The sequence below is a fragment of the Nicotiana tabacum genome, chromosome 23, assembly GCF_000715075.1.
Source record: "Nicotiana tabacum cultivar K326 chromosome 23, ASM71507v2, whole genome shotgun sequence".
Lineage (NCBI taxonomy): Eukaryota > Viridiplantae > Streptophyta > Magnoliopsida > Solanales > Solanaceae > Nicotiana > Nicotiana tabacum.
Window position 1 is genome coordinate 101,547,176 of NC_134102.1, and position 16,625 is coordinate 101,563,800.

Genomic DNA, 16,625 nt, shown 5'->3' on the forward strand with positions numbered 1-16,625 from the left:
CAGCTCAACAGTGTTGAGTCAGCATAACAAAAGAAGAAATTGGCCTTGGGAGAGATAATTCTCCACCGGTGTTTGTGGCAAGCCTATTTAGAGGGCAGACCAGCCAATGCAACACCGCCCATTAGGCTCAGTTCTCAGAAATACTTTTGAAAGAGTTTGTTTTCCGGACTCTCCGTAATGTGTGGCGCATAGGGTTTGAACGGTTGCGTCAGGTCACCATGACTGTGACATAATATGCCATCAGGTTCAATAAGTTAGCGCATCATATTCCTACTTTGCTTCCTACAACCAGAGAGCGAGTCCACATACTCATTAGAGGACCCAATTATAATCGTAAAATTTTGTACGACTCGGGAGCTATAGGCTGATACTTCATTTCCACTAGTAGTAAAAATTGCCAAGATATTAGAACGTGTTCGGGGTGATGAAAAAAAGAAACTAAGGAGACCAAGACGTCTTGAGGTTCTGGGGATTCAGTGGATTCTACTCTGCAAGTATAAATCATTATGGCGGGAGCTCGGGCAGTCGGCTAGCCCGGTCCGCACATCGAATTACTCGGTGTGCTCCAGTAAGTTCGTTTAATGTACCACCGATATGAGTTTCCTACAATGGTTATTCCAGTTATGTGGCACAGACTCAATATGAGCAGCCAAACCCGCAAAGGGGTTGTTATGAATACGTTGATACTAGGCACATCATGAAAATAAAAATTGTCCCAAACTTGGGAGAGACATATTTCATCAAAGCACTCAGGCTACGTGCCCCATTGCAGTTACTACACCACCCACACAACTAGTTAGGGGTGGAGGACAGACGGGTAAAAGGCGTCCTAGAGGTGGAGACCCAGCTGTTGATATATTTGTTTTACGGTATGGCAGAGGTCGCTACATCAGATGGTGTCATTACAAGTACGACCTCGATTTAATATAAAGGAATAATTTCCTTAACTTGATTCGGTTCTTAGTATCGAAATGAGTCCTCCTATGGTGCTTCACTTATGAGTGAGCTTAGTAATTCTATAATCTACTTATGTGTTTACTCATGTTGGGAGATTCCATGGAGATAACTACGCCTATCATTCCATGTTGGTCACTAATAAGACCTGTGAGGTTAAATGTGGCTTTCTGTTATTCATTTCGATAAATTTTGATGTAATTTACGGATAATTAATTATAAATTGTGAATTTTATGCCCTACCAGTTTGGGTTCATTATGTGTTGTGATTTTGTTTAATGAAAATTATTTAGAAGGAGCAAATGAAAATTTTGATTGGCACGATATGCATATTACTTGTGATTCAGAACCGAGGACGAGATTCTTGCATTTTAATATAAACTGATATGTCTAACCGAGCTACGAGCTGCGGTGGAAGTTATATAAGGACGAGATCCTTGTGAGAAAAAAATTCTTGTGTTTAAGTTCTCCCTTGTGAAATTTAATTTGTACTATAGTACTAATAGGGAGTCATGCCTTTTAGGTTTATTTGAAAATTCTATATGAAATTCTTTGTGCATACTTGCCAATTTTGTGTTGTAATTATTGAGTTTTAACCTACGAGGTAGGGTCCCGCCCAGGTGACGTTAAATGTGACTCATTAATTCGGGTAAATAATTATGAGGTCTTCATGCCTTGTGTCTCGTTATCAGTATTGTGAAGGTTTGAAACGAGATTTTTGTTAACATGAAGTTAATTGACGATTCTGTAATTGATTATGAACAACTATTAAGACCAGATTGACCCAGAAGGGTGCTCTGTTCATATGGACCAAGGAATGTGAGGAGAGCGTCCAAAAGCTCAAGACAACTTGGACTACAACCCCAATGTTGGTATTGCCTATAGGTTCAGGGTCTTATATTGTGTATTGTGATGCGTCGCGTATTGATCTCGACGTAGTGCTGATGCAAGACGGTATGGTGATTGCCTACGCATCTAGACAGTTAAAGGTGCCAAAGAAAATTATCCTATACACAACCTCAAATTAGTCGACTAGATCATGAAATAAGGATTTGTAACTTATAGGATAATATAATTTGCCTTATAAATTCTTTGGGAAGCTTCCATTAACATGTTCTTCATATTTATAATAATTTTATATAGAAGTGCTCAATTTTTACTTTTTTGGACACAATAATATTTCAGAAACTTCTAATGCTTCCTCTCCCTTCTATCTTCTCTAATGGAAAATTTATCATTTCTGCATTAAGTAATCTTGACATGATATAAGAATGGTTATGCTTCTTTTTTCCCTTTTTATTAGTTTTTGAAGATTGAAAGTGTATCCATGCATGGTTACAAACTTGCAAGATTATTCCTGAAAAGTATAAAGTTTAAAGCTATATACTTAGTAAAATAAAAGGCTCGAGCCTTTGAAATTTGTTCTTCAAAATTCTTTACCTTTTTATTTTTTAACTTAAAAGTTGTAAAACAAAATATACCACTAACCGGCTTCCTGACGGAGCCCTGACCACCACACAAAATTACAGTGGATGGATCTTTTTAAAATTATTATTTATATTTTGATCTCGTTAAGAAACGTTTTGAGAAAATAGCCTTGCACCAAAATTTTAAATCACTAGGAAGTCTGACCATCACTAGAATTTTCAAGCACAATGCTGAAACTTCCGGTAATAAAATTTGTGGTAAAATTCTGACGATCACCATAATTGTTGCGTGCTTTAAAATTCTACCCAGCGTGCTTTAAAATTCTGGCACTTAAGACAATTCCTTATGGTATGGTTATCACCCATCTGCTAAAATCCAACAACATATCCCTTGTTGACCATCCCTACGTCACTGTCACCAAGTCTTACAATTCAAGGGGATTTGCTATCATGAGTTATATTTCTGTAAAGGGTGCCTGGGTAAAGAAACAAGAAGGTGAAACCAAGAATGTCCCCTCCGATTCCAAGGCAAAAGCCCCTGTGTCTCACCCAGTACAAATGATTCTAACCTCTCATAAAAGCTTGACTCCATCAATGAAACACTGTCTGTCATCAAGAACTCCTTAATCTCTATTTAAAGCCAGATTGAAGATATCTATGAAATGGCAAAGGAGATAGGGTCTGACGTGTCCAAGATTCGAGGGCAGATTCTCAAAACTCCAGAAAAAACAGTTAGGGCTTTCAAAGAGATGCACGACAGAATTGAAGGGGTCTATGTCAAAGTGAATGCTAGCTTTGATCGCCTCAATGAGGTAATTTGCAACACCCTTACCTACTTTTTGTGTCGCTGATATTTGGTTGTTTAAGACAATTTTCTTTTTGCGACTGATGTTTCAGTCATTAGGTGTACTCTTAGGAAAAATACTTTTTATTTCCATGCTTTTATTTTGGTTTTGTTGATGACAAAGGTTGAGAAATAGTAAGCAAGCTTAAGGCTTGCGGTTCTATGTATTTCATGCTTCTGCTTCTGTTTTGTGCTATGTTTTCAACTTGCAGGTACATCATACGGTATTCAATTAAGGGGGAGTCGACTACAAATGAGGGGAATGAGGCACAACAGAATGTCCAACTGAGGGGGAGTCGACTAGACACATCTACCAAGAAACACGGATTAAAGTAGAGTTGACTACAACACACTCAAGGCGGCTGATCAGTAGGGAAGTATTTTCATTGTTATTTTGTCATCATCAAAAAGGGGGAGATTGTTAGATCTCAGTAAATGTTAATGATGCATAATAACTAATTACTCCCTATGTGCATAAAAAGATTATGAACAATAAAATAGAGGAAATGAATCCAATAAAAAAGGAAAGAGAAGCGGACAAATCAATCAAAGAAGATAGCAAAATCAATTAAAAGAGTTATTATATGAAGGATCTAAATTAAAGGAGATTACGGGCACGAAATCATCTGCTAACTATTCTCCCACATAATGACGTCAATCGAAGGCATCAATCAAGGGATTTGGCAACGGGAATACTCTCTTATTTAATGAAGAAATCACTCAAGCCCGTGAGTCAAGACAAGTCAAAAGAAGAATCAATCTCGGAAAGAATCAATCTACGAATCCGTCTCAATACAACTCCCGTGGGTTCACAATCTCTCAAAAAGATGTACAGGACTTGAAGGCCTCGAGAAGTATAAATACCTACTGCACTAGCTTTGGAAGGACATACTTTGATCAAACCAACTTCAATCTCTTTGTTCTACTTCAAACAAAACAGTGTAGTCTGCTTTAGATTCCTTGTGTAACAAAGAAGAGAAGAGAGAGAGAAAAGAACACTGGTGAGGCATTGTATTTATTATAGAGAGAAGAACGAGTGACATAAGTTGTTGGTGTATAACAACATCAACACATTTGTACTAAGATACTTCATACATGAAAGAGATCACCATTGCAACCCAAGGGGATTGGGCGTAGGATTCACTCTGAATACGAACCAGTATAAAAATACATTATGTCGTTTGCTTTCTGTAATTTACCTTTTACATTTTATTCCTGAAAAGTCGAGTTGGCTAGAACTCAAATTAGTCGACTACCTCGAAAAAGAAAAGAAAACTTACAATTCACCCCCTCAAATTAGTCGACTAGATCATGAAATAAGGATTTGTCACTTATAGGATAATATAATTTGCCTTATAAATTCTTTGGGAAGCTTCCATCAACATGTTCTTCATATTTATAATAATTTTATATAGCAGTGCTCAATTTTTTACTTTTTTGCACACAATAATATATCAGAAACTTCCGATGCTTCCTCTCCCTTCTATCTTCTCTAATGGAAAATTTATTATTTCTGCATTAAGTAATCTTGACATGATATAAGAATGGTTACGCTTCTTTTTTCTCTGTTTATTAGTTTTTGAAGATTGAGAGTTGATCCATGCATGGTTACAAACTTGCAAGAATTTTCCTGAAAATTATAAAGTTTAAAGTTATATACTTAGTAAAATAAAAGGTTCGAGCCTTTGGCATTTGTTCTTCAAAATTCTTTACCTTTTTATTTTTTAACTTAAAAGTTGTAAAACAAAATATACCACTAACCGGCATCCTTACGGTACGGAGCCCTGACCACCACACAAAATTACACTGGATGGATCTTTTTAAAATCATTGTTTATATTTTTATCTTGCTAAGAAACGTTTTGGGAAAATAGCCTTGCACCAAAATTTTAAAGCACTAGGAAGTGTGACCATCACTAGCATTTTCAAGCACAATGCTGAAAAATTCCGGTAATAAAATTTGTGGTAAAATTCTGACGATCACCATAATTGTTGCGTGCTTTAAAATTCTACCCAACGTGCTTTAAAATTCTGGCACTTAAGACAATTCTTCAATCTGGCTTTAAATAGAGATTAAGGAGTTCTTGATGACAGACAGTGTTTCATTGATGGAGTCAAGCTTTTATGAGAGGTTAGAATCACTTGTACTGGGTGAGACACAGGGGCTTTTGCCTTGGAATCGGAGGGGACATTCTTGGTTTCACCTTCTTGTTTCTTTACCCAGGCACCCTTTACAGAAATATAACCCATGATAGCAAATCCCCTTGAATTGTAAGACTTGGTGACAGTGATGTAGGGATGGTCAACAAGGGATATGTTGTTGGCTTCTAGCAGATGGGTGATAACCATACCATAAGGATATCTATGAAATGGCAAAGGAGATAGGGTCTGACGTGTCCAAGATTCGAGGGCAGATTCTCAAGACTCCAGAAAAAAAAAGTAAGGGCTTTCAAAGAGATGCACGACAGAATTGATGGGGTCTATGTCAAAGTGAATGCTAGCTTTGATCGCCTCAATGAGGTAATTTGCAACACCCTTACCTACTTTTTGTGTCGCTGATATTTGGTTGTTTAAGACAATTTTCTTTTTGCGACTGATGTTTCAGTCATTGGGTGTACTCTTAGGAAAAATACTTTTTATTTCCATGCTTTTATTTTGGTTTTGTTGATGACAAAGGTTGAGAAATAGTAAGCAAGCTTAAGCCTTGCGGTTCTATGTATTTCCTGCTTCTGCTTCTGTTTTGTGCTATGTTTTCAACTTGCAGGTACATCATATGGTATTCAATTGAGGGGGAGTCGACTACAAATGAGGGGAATGAGGCACAACAGAATGTCCAACTGAGGGGGAGTCAACTAGACACATCTACCAAGAAACACGGATTAAAGTAGAGTTGACTACAACACACTCAAGGCGGCTGATCAGTAGGGAAGTATTTTCATTATTATTTTGTCATCATCAAAAAGGGGGAGATTATTAGATCTCAGTAAATGTTAATGATGCATAATAACTAATTACTCCCTATGTGCATAAAAAGATTATGAACAATAAAATGGAGGAAATGAATCCAATGAAAAAGGAAAGAGAAGCGGACAAATCAATCAAAGAAGATAGCAAAATCAATTAAAAGAGTTATTATATGAAAGATCTAAATTAAAGGAGATTACGGGCACGAAATCATCCGCTAACTATTCTCCCACATAATGACGTCAATCGAAGGCATCAATCAAGGGATTTGGCAACGGGAATACTCTCTCATTTAATGAAGAAATAACTCAAGCCCGCGAGTCAAGACAAGTCAAAAGAAGAATCAATCTCGGAAAGAATCAATCTACGAATCCGTCTCAATACAACTCCCGTGGGTTCACAATCTCTCAAAAAGATGTACAAGACTTGAAGGCCTCGAGAAGTATAAATACCTACTGCACTAGCTTTGGAAGGACATACTTTGATCAAACCAACTTCAATCTCTTTGTTCTACTTCAAACAAAACAGTGTAGTCTGCTTTAGATTCCTTGTGTAACAAAGAAGAGAAGAGAGAGAGAAAAAAACACTGGTGAGGCATTGTATTTATTATAGAGAGAAGAACGAGTGACATAAGTTGTTGGTGTATAACAACATCAACACATCTGTACTAAGATACTTCATACATGAAAGAGATCACCATTGCAACCCAAGGGGATTGGACGTAGGATTCATTCTGAATACGAACCAGTATAAAAATACAGTATGTCGTTTGCTTTCTGTAATTTATCTTTTACATTTTATTCCTGAAAAGTCGAGTCGGCTAGAACTCAAATTAGTCGACTACCTCGAAAAAGAAAAGAAAACTTACAATTCACCCCCTCAAATTAGTCGACTAGATCATGAAATAAGGATTTGTCACTTATAGGATAATATAATTTGCCTTATAAATTCTTTGGGAAGCTTCCATCAACATGTTCTTCATATTTATAATAATTTTATATAGCTGTGCTCAATTTTTTACTTTTTTGCACACAATAATATATCAGAAACTTCCGATGCTTCCTCTCCCTTCTATCTTCTCTAATGGAAAATTTATTATTTCTGCATTAAGTAATCTTGACATGATATAAGAATGGTTACGCTTCTTTTTTCTCTGTTTATTAGTTTTTGAAGATTGAGAGTTGATCCATGCATGGTTACAAACTTGCAAGAATTTTCCTGAAAATTATAAAGTTTAAAGTTATATACTTAGTAAAATAAAAGGTTCGAGCCTTTGACATTTGTTCTTCAAAATTCTTTACCTTTTTATTTTTTAACTTAAAAGTTGTAAAACAAAATATGCCACTAACCGGCTTCCTTACGGAACCCTGACCACCACAAAAAATTACACTGGATGGATCTTTTTAAAATCATTGTTTATATTTTAATCTCATTAAGAAACGTTTTGGAAAAATAGCCTTGCACCAAAATTTTAAAGCACTAGGAAATCTGACCATTACCAGAACTTTCAAGCACAATGCTGAAACATTCCGGTAATAAAATTTGTGGTAAAATTCTGACGATGACCATAATGGTTGCGTGCTTTAAAATTCTACCCAGCGTGCTTTAAAATTTTGGCACTTAAAAAAATTACTTATGGTATGGTTATCACTCATCTGCTATAAGCCAAAAATATATCCCTTGTTGACCATCCCTACATCACTGTCACCAAGTATTACAATTCAAGGGGATTTGCTAGCATGAGTTATATTTCTATATAGAAAAGCTTGACTCCATCAATGAGACAATATCTGTCATCAAGAACTCCTTAACCTCTATGCAAAGCTAGATTGAAGATATCCATGAAATGGCAAAGGAGATAGGGTTCAAAGTGTCCAAGATTCTAGGGCAGATTCTCAAGACTGCAGAAAAAATAGTAAGGGCTTTCAAAGAGATGCATGACAGAATTGATGGGGTCTATGTCAAAGTGAATGCTAGCTTTGATCGCCTCAATGGGGCACTTTACAACACCCTTACACACTTTCTGTATCGCTGAAGTTTGGTTATTTAAGACAATTTTATTTTTGCGACTGATGTTTTAGTCATATGGTGTACTCTTAGGAAAAATACTTTTTATTTTTATGCTTTTATTTTGGTTTGGTTGATGAAAAAGGTGTTGAAATAGTAACAAGCTTAAGGCCTGCGATTCTATGTATTTCCTGCTTCTGCTTCTGTTTTGTGCTCTGTTTTCAACTTGCAGGTACATCATACGGTATTCAATTGAGGGGGAGTAGACTACAAATGAGGGGAATGAGGCACAACAGAATGTCCAACTGAGGGGAAGTCGACTAGACACATCTATCAAGAAATGCGGATTAAAGTAGAGTTGACTACAACACACTCAAGGCGGCTGATCAGTAGGGAAGAATTTTTATTGTTATTTTGTCATCATCAAAAAGGGAGAGATTGTTAGATCTCAGTAAATATTAATGATGCATAATAACTAATTACTCCCTATGTGCATAAAAAGATTATGAGCAATAAAATGGAGGAAATGAATCCTACGAAAAAGGAAAGAGAAGCGGATAAATCAATCAAAGAAGATTGCAAAATCAATTAAACGAGTTATTATAGGAAAGATCTAAATCAAAGGAGATTACTGGTACGAAATCATCCGCTAAAGATTCTCTCACATAATGACGTCAATCAAAGGCATTAATCAAGGGATTTGGCAACGGGAATACTCTCTAATTTAAGGAAGAAATCACTCACGCCCGCGAGTCAAGACAAGTCAGCAGAAGAATCAATCTCGGAAAGAATCAATCAACGAATCCATCTAAATACAACTCCCTTGGGTTCATAATCTCTCAAAAAGATGAACAAGACTTGAAGGACTCGAAAAGTATAAATACCTACTGCACTAGCTTTGGAAGGACATACTTTGATCAAACCAACTTCAATCTCTTTGTTCAATTTCAAATAAAACAGTGTAGTCTGCTTTAGATTCCTTGTGTAACAAAGAAGAGAAGAGAGAGAGAAAAGAACACTGGTGAGGCATTGTATTAATTATAGAGAGAAGAACGAGTAACATAAGCTGTTGGTGTATAACAACATCAACACATCTGTACTAAGCCAGTTCATACTTGAAAGAGATCACCATTGCAACCCAAGGGGATTGGACGTAGGATTCACTCGAAATACGAACCAGTATAATAACACACTATGTTGTTTGCTTTCTGCAATTTATCTTTTACATTTTATTTCTAAAAAGTCGAGTCGACTAGAACACAAATTAGTCGACTATCTCGAAAAAGAAAAAAAAATTACAATTCAGCCCCTCTCAAATTAGTGGACTAGATCATGAAATAAGGATTTGTTACTTATAGGATAATATAATTTGCCTTATAAATTCTTTGGGAAGCTTCCATTAACATGTTCTTCATATATATAATAATTTTATATAGAAGTGCTCAATTTTTTACTTTTTTGCACACAATAATACATCAGAAACTTTTGATGCTTCCTCTCCCTTCTATCTTCTCTAATGGAAAATTTATTATTTCTGCATTAAGTAATCTTGACATGATATAAAAATGGTTACGCTTCTTTTTTCTCTGTTTATTAGTTTTTGAAGATTGAGAGTTGATCCATGCATGGTTACAAACTTGCAAGAATTTTCCTGAAAATTATAAAGTTTAAAGTTATATACTTAGTAAAATAAAAGGTTCGAGCCTTTGGCATTTGTTCTTCAAAATTCTTTACCTTTTTATTTTTTAACTTAAAAGTTGTAAAACAAAATATACCACTAACCGGCATCCTTACGGTACGGAGCCCTGACCACCACACAAAATTACACTGGATGGATCTTTTTAAAATCATTGTTTATATTTTTATCTTGCTAAGAAACGTTTTGGGAAAATAGCCTTGCACCAAAATTTTAAAGTACTAGGAAGTGTGACCATCACTAGAATTTTCAAGCACAATGCTGAAAAATTCCGGTAATAAAATTTGTAGTAAAATTTTGACGATCACCATAATTGTTGCGTGCTTTAAAATTCTACCTAGCGTGCTTTAAAATTCCGGCACTTAAGAAAATTCCTTATGGTATGGTTATCACCCATCTGCTAGAAGCCAACAACATATCCCTTGTTGACCATCCCTACATCACTGTCACCAAGTCTTACAATTCAAGGGGATTTGCTAGCATGGGTTATATTTCTGTATAGAGTGCCTGGGTCAAGAAACAAGAAGGTGAAACCAAGAATGTCCCCTCCGATTCCAAGGCAAAAGCCCCTGTGTCTCACCCAGTACAAGTGATTTTGACCTCTCAGAAAAGCTTGACTCCATCAATGAAACATTGTCTGTCATCAAGAACTCCTTAACCTCTATACAATGTCAGATTGAAGATATCCATGGAATGGCAAAGGAGACAGGGTCTGACGTGTCCAAGATTCGAGGGCAGATTCTCAAGACTGCAGAAAAAATAGTAAGGGCTTTCAAAGAGATGCACGACAGAATTGATGGGGTCTATGTCAAAGTGATTGCTAGATTTGATCGCCTCAATGAGGCAATTTGCAACACCTTTACCTACTTTCTGTGTCGTTGGTGTTTGGTTGTTTAAGACAATTTTCTTTTTGCGACTGATGTTTCAGTCATGGGGTGTACTCTTAGGACAAATACTTTTTATTTTCATGCTTTTATTTTTGTTTTGTTGATGATAAAGGTGCAAAAATAGTAAGCAAGCTTAAGTCTTGCAGTTCTATGCATTTCCTGCTTTTGCTTCTGTTATATGCTCTGTTTTCAACTTGCAGGTACATCATACGGTATTCAATTGAGTGGGAGTCGACTATAAATGAGGGGAATGAGGCACAACAGAATGTCCAACTGAGGGGGAGTCGACTAGACACATCTACCAAGAAACACGGATTAAAGTAGAGTTGACTACAACACACTCAAGGCGGCTGATCAATAGGGAAGTATTTTCATTGTTATTTTGTCATCATCAAAAAGGGGGAGATTGTTAGATCTCAGTAAATGTTAATGATGCATAATAACTAATTACTCTCTATGTGCATAAAAAGATTATGAACAATAAAATGGAGGAAATGAATCCAATGAAAAAGGTAAGAGAAGCGGACAAATCAATCAAAAAAGATAGCAAAATCAATTAAAAGAGTTATTATATGAAGGATCTAAATTAAAGGAGATTACGGGCACGAAATCATCCGCTAACTATTCTCTCACATAATGACGTCAATCGAAGGCATCAATCAAGGGATTTGGCAACGGGAATACTCTCTCATTTAATGAAAAAATCAGTCAAGCCCGCGAGTCAAGACAAGTCAAAAGAAGAATCAATCTACGAATCCGTCTCAATACAACTCCCGTGGGTTCACAATCTCTCAAAAAGATGTACAAGACTTGAAGGCCTCGAGAAGTATAAATACCTACTGCACTAGCTTTGGAAGGACATACTTTGATCAAACCAACTTCAATCTCTTTGTTCTACTTCAAACAAAACAGTGTAGTCTGCTTTAGATTCCTTGTGTAACAAAGAAGAGAAGAGAGAGAGAAAAGAACACTGGTGAGGCATTGTATTTATTATAGAGAGAAGAACGAGTGACATAAGTTGTTGGTGTATAACAACATCAACACATCTGTACTAAGACACTTCATACATGAAAGAGATCACCATTGCAATCCAAGGGGATTGGACGTAGGATTCACTCTGAATACGAACCAGTATAAAAATATACTATGTCGTTTGCTTTCTGTAATTTATCTTTTATATTTTATTCCTGAAAAGTCGAGTCGGCTAGAACTCAAATTAGTCGACTACCTCGAAAAAGAAAAGAAAACTTACAATTCACCCCCTCAAATTAGTCGACTAGATCATGAAATAAGGATTTGTCACTTATAGGATAATATAATTTGCCTTATAAATTCTTTGGGAAGCTTCCATTAACATGTTCTTCATATTTATAATAATTTTATATAGAAGTGCTCAATTTTTACTTTTTTGGACACAATAATATTTCAGAAACTTCTAATGCTTCCTCTCCCTTCTATCTTCTCTAATGGAAAATTTATCATTTCTGCATTAAGTAATCTTGACATGATATAAGAATGGTTATGCTTCTTTTTTCTGTGTTTATTAGTTTTTGAAGATTGAGAGTTGATCCATATGCACGGGTGATCTCCGACACTCCGTGAGACTTGTGTGTGGTTCGATTGTGATGTAGAGTAGATTTTCTTTTTCTTTTTCTTGTTTGTTTGTTTTTATGCTTTTGACACAGAGAATTGGTATTACAAGAACAAAGTCCAACCATTGGATATGTTATAGGTTCCAACTTGTGTTTTTTATATATATTTCGCCCGCAAAACACATACTATTAATTAGCTTAACATTGTTTCAAATTTTTTATTTTCTTTATTGCATAGTCAAAAATGCAATGAGGCCTTTGATGTGGGAAATTTTACTAGTTACTAAATAATGCTAGACCAAATATTCCGACGTCTAGTTCTTTTACTTCTTCTAAAAGATCAGTTGGTGAAGCATACCATAATAATTGGAATATACCCAACGAATACCAACTTTTATGTGAAAAATAGATTAGAATGTGAATTAGAGCTTTAAAACTCAACTAAGTTGACTTTAGTCAACATTTTGAGCAAACTGACTCGGATCAGTGTTTTACAGTTCTGGTAAGTCCGTATCGTGATTTGGGACTTGGACGTATGCCCGAAATCAAATTCCGAGGTCCTAAGTCCGAGATACGAGATTTTGATAAAAAATTAAAAGTTTAAGTTCAAATAGTGACCAGATGTCGAATTATGTAAAAACGACCCCGGAATAGAATTTTGATGATTCCAACAGGTCTGTATGGGGATTTTGGACTTAGGAGCGTGATTGAAATTTTATTTGAAAGTTCGTAGTGAAATTAGGCTTGTAATGGCTAAAATAGAAATTTAAGTTTGGAAGTTTGACGAGGGAGTTGACTTTTTGATATCGTGGTCGGGATCCAGTTCTGAAAATTTTCACAGCTCTGTTATGTTATTTATGACTTGTGTGCAAAATTTGAGGTCAATCAAACTTGATTTGATAGGTTTCGACAGCGAATGTAGAAGTTGGAAATTCTTGAGTTTCATTAAGCTTAAATTGGGGTGTGATTTGTGATTTTAGCGTTGTTTGATTTTATTTGAGGTTTCAAATAAGTTCGTATGATATTTTAGGACTTGTTGGTGCATTTGGTTGAGGTTCCGAGGGCCTCGGGTGAGTTTCGGATGGGTAACAGATCAAAAGTGGGACTTAGCTGCTACAATTTTTCTCGTGGAAATGTTGTCAAAATCGGGCTCCCCTGTCAAAATCGGGCTCACTAACAAATTGGGTTCTCTTACAAATCCGTAAGTTATAAAAACAGGGGACTTCGTCCCATTTGCCATTTTTGACGAATTGGAGCTTGAGGAAAGGCGATTTTGATATATTTTCAAGGAAAAATATTGGGGTAAGTGATTCTAATTCGGATTTGGTCAATATACACGAATATATCATTATTTTCACCATTTAATTAGTGTATTGAGATAGAAATTTGGGAAATTTTTAGAAATCTCATAAAAACGGATTTTTGGGATTTCGGTGTTGATTCGGAGTCGGATTTGAGTGAAACTGGTATGGTTGGACTCGTAATTGAATGGGTTGTTAGATTTTGCAAGTTTCATCGGATTCCGAGACGTGGGCCCCACGTGCGATTTTTGAGCTAATTTCGGATTTTATTGAAAAATATAGTATTTTCTTATGAAATTGATTCCTATAATTTTGTTGACTATATCAAATTAATTATGACTAGATACGAGTCGATCAGAGTCACAAAATCGAGCAAAAAGCATACTACTTGGTTAAATTGGAGCAAGTCGAGGTAAGTGGCTAGTCTAACATTGTGTGGGGGAAATTTCTCCTAAGATTGGTATTGATGTGATTATTGAAATGTGTTAAAAGTCATGTACACGAGGTGGCGAGTGTGTACACAGGCTAAATGTGAAAGATTATATTTTTAAATTGTGTAGATCAGTGTTGCGCATTCATTAAATTTTTGTATCTTGTTATATTCTTTATCATTGATCTGAAATATATACCTTAAATTTGTTTGACCTTTTCCTGCTAATTATTTTACCTTTCAGTTGAAACTTGGTTTTTTTATTTTGTGCATTATTTGAAGGTTGATTTTCTTTAAATTAAATATTATTAATATGAAGTATTTGACATTTTTAAATTTGATATTGAAGCAACGTATTAAAGATTTTGAAATATTATTTTCCTGAATTATTTATTCCTGAATATTTTTGTAAGATTTTCGTACTCATTGTGATGGAGCCGTAAACTCTTTATTGTGGAAAAATATTATTGATGATTTATTTTGCGGATCGGTACGGAGACGTCTATACTTATCTTTGAGAGGCTATGGAACTGTTAGGAAAAATTCACTTCTTTGATTCCTTATCGTGCGACAATGATTTAGCTTGAAACATATATATCTTATATTCTTTTGTATCCACTCGTGTATAACATTGCGCACTCGGTATCAGTTGTGCGTCGACGGTTCGTGATGCCGCAGATGGACTACGAGGGAGCCAGAGATGCTCAAACATTGCCTCAACGTGTGGTTCCGACTGAAGATGCAGTCGTATTGAGAGATCACCTAGTGAATCATATGGGGGGTGCAACGGACGTTGGCGTCTGGTTGATTTATACGACCTGTGAAGATTATTATTGTGGATCATCGGACATTGTGACCTATGACTTCGCGCCGAGTGGGGGAGTCCACTAACAATGGGTGGATTGCGGGGTCATGTGTTATATCAGTTTTGGCCTGAAATGTATATATGTGGTACTATAAGGTTCCCTAAAATTTACATATGTTTAAGGCCTGAGATTTTGTAGAGGATAAGGCTGGGACTTGCGGTATAGAAACAACTCTAAAATTACATAAGGTCTACTCACCGTGGACGTTACGGTTGCGGATTTTGGGGTGCTTCGGATGAAGTACAGTTGTTGACGAGATTCTGAACTATGTAGTTCGTGCCAAGATTTGTCTATATGGAGCTCTACTTTTGTGATCGTTGTGTATAAATAGGGGTAAGAGTTACCCCAAAAAAGAATCAAAGATTATGTTAAGAAGTGGGTCAGCTCAACAGTGTTGAGTCAGCATAACAAAAGAAGAAATTGGCCTTGGGAGAGATAATTCTCCACCGGTGTTTGTGGCAAGCCTATTTAGAGGGCAGACCAGCCAATGCAACACCGCCCATTAGGCTCAGTTCTCAGAAATACTTTTGAAAGAGTTTGTTTTCCGGACTCTCCGTAATGTGTGGCGCATAGGGTTTGAACGGTTGCGTCAGGTCACCATGACTGTGACATAATATGCCATCAGGTTCAATAAGTTAGCGCATCATATTCCTACTTTGCTTCCTACAACCAGAGAGCGAGTCCACATACTCATTAGAGGACCCAATTATAATCGTAAAATTTTGTACGACTCGGGAGCTATAGGCTGATACTTCATTTCCACTAGTAGTAAAAATTGCCAAGATATTAGAACGTGTTCGGGGTGATGAAAAAAAGAAACTAAGGAGACCAAGACGTCTCGAGGTTCTGGGGATTCAGTGGATTCTACTCTACAAGTATAAATTATTATGGCGGGGGCTCGGGCAGTCGGCTAGCCTGGTCCGCACATCGAATTACTCGGTGTGCTCCATTAAGTTTGTTTAATGGACCACCGACATGAGTTTCCTATAATGGTTATTCCAGTTATCTGGCACAGACTCAATATGAGCAGCCAAACCCGCAAAGGGGTTGTTATGAATACGTTGATACTAGGCACATCATGAAAATAAAAATTGTACCAAACTTGGGAGAGACATATTTCATCAAAGCACTCAGGCTACGTGCCCCATTGCAGTTACTACACCACCCACACAACTAGTTAGGGGTGGAGGACAGATGGGTAAAAGGCGTCCTAGAGGTGGAGACCCAGCTGTTGATATATTTGTTTTATGGTATGGCGGAGGTCGCTACATCAGATGGTGTCATTACAAGTACGACCTCAATTTAATATAAAGGAATAATTTCCTTAACTTGATTCGGTTCTCAGTATCGAAATGAGTCCTCCTATGGTGCTCCACTTATGAGTGAGCTTAGTAATTCTATAATCTACTTATATGTTTACTCATGTTGGGAGATTCCCTGGAGATAACTACGCCTATCATTCCATGTTGGTCACTAATAAGACCTGTGAGGTTAAATGTGGCTTTCTGTTACTCATTTCGATAAATTTTGATGTAATTTACGGATAATTAATTATAAATTGTGAATTTTATGCCCTACCAGTTTGGGTTCATTATGTGTTGTGATTTTGTTTAATGAAAATTATTTAGAAGGAGCAAATGAAAATTTTGATTGGCACG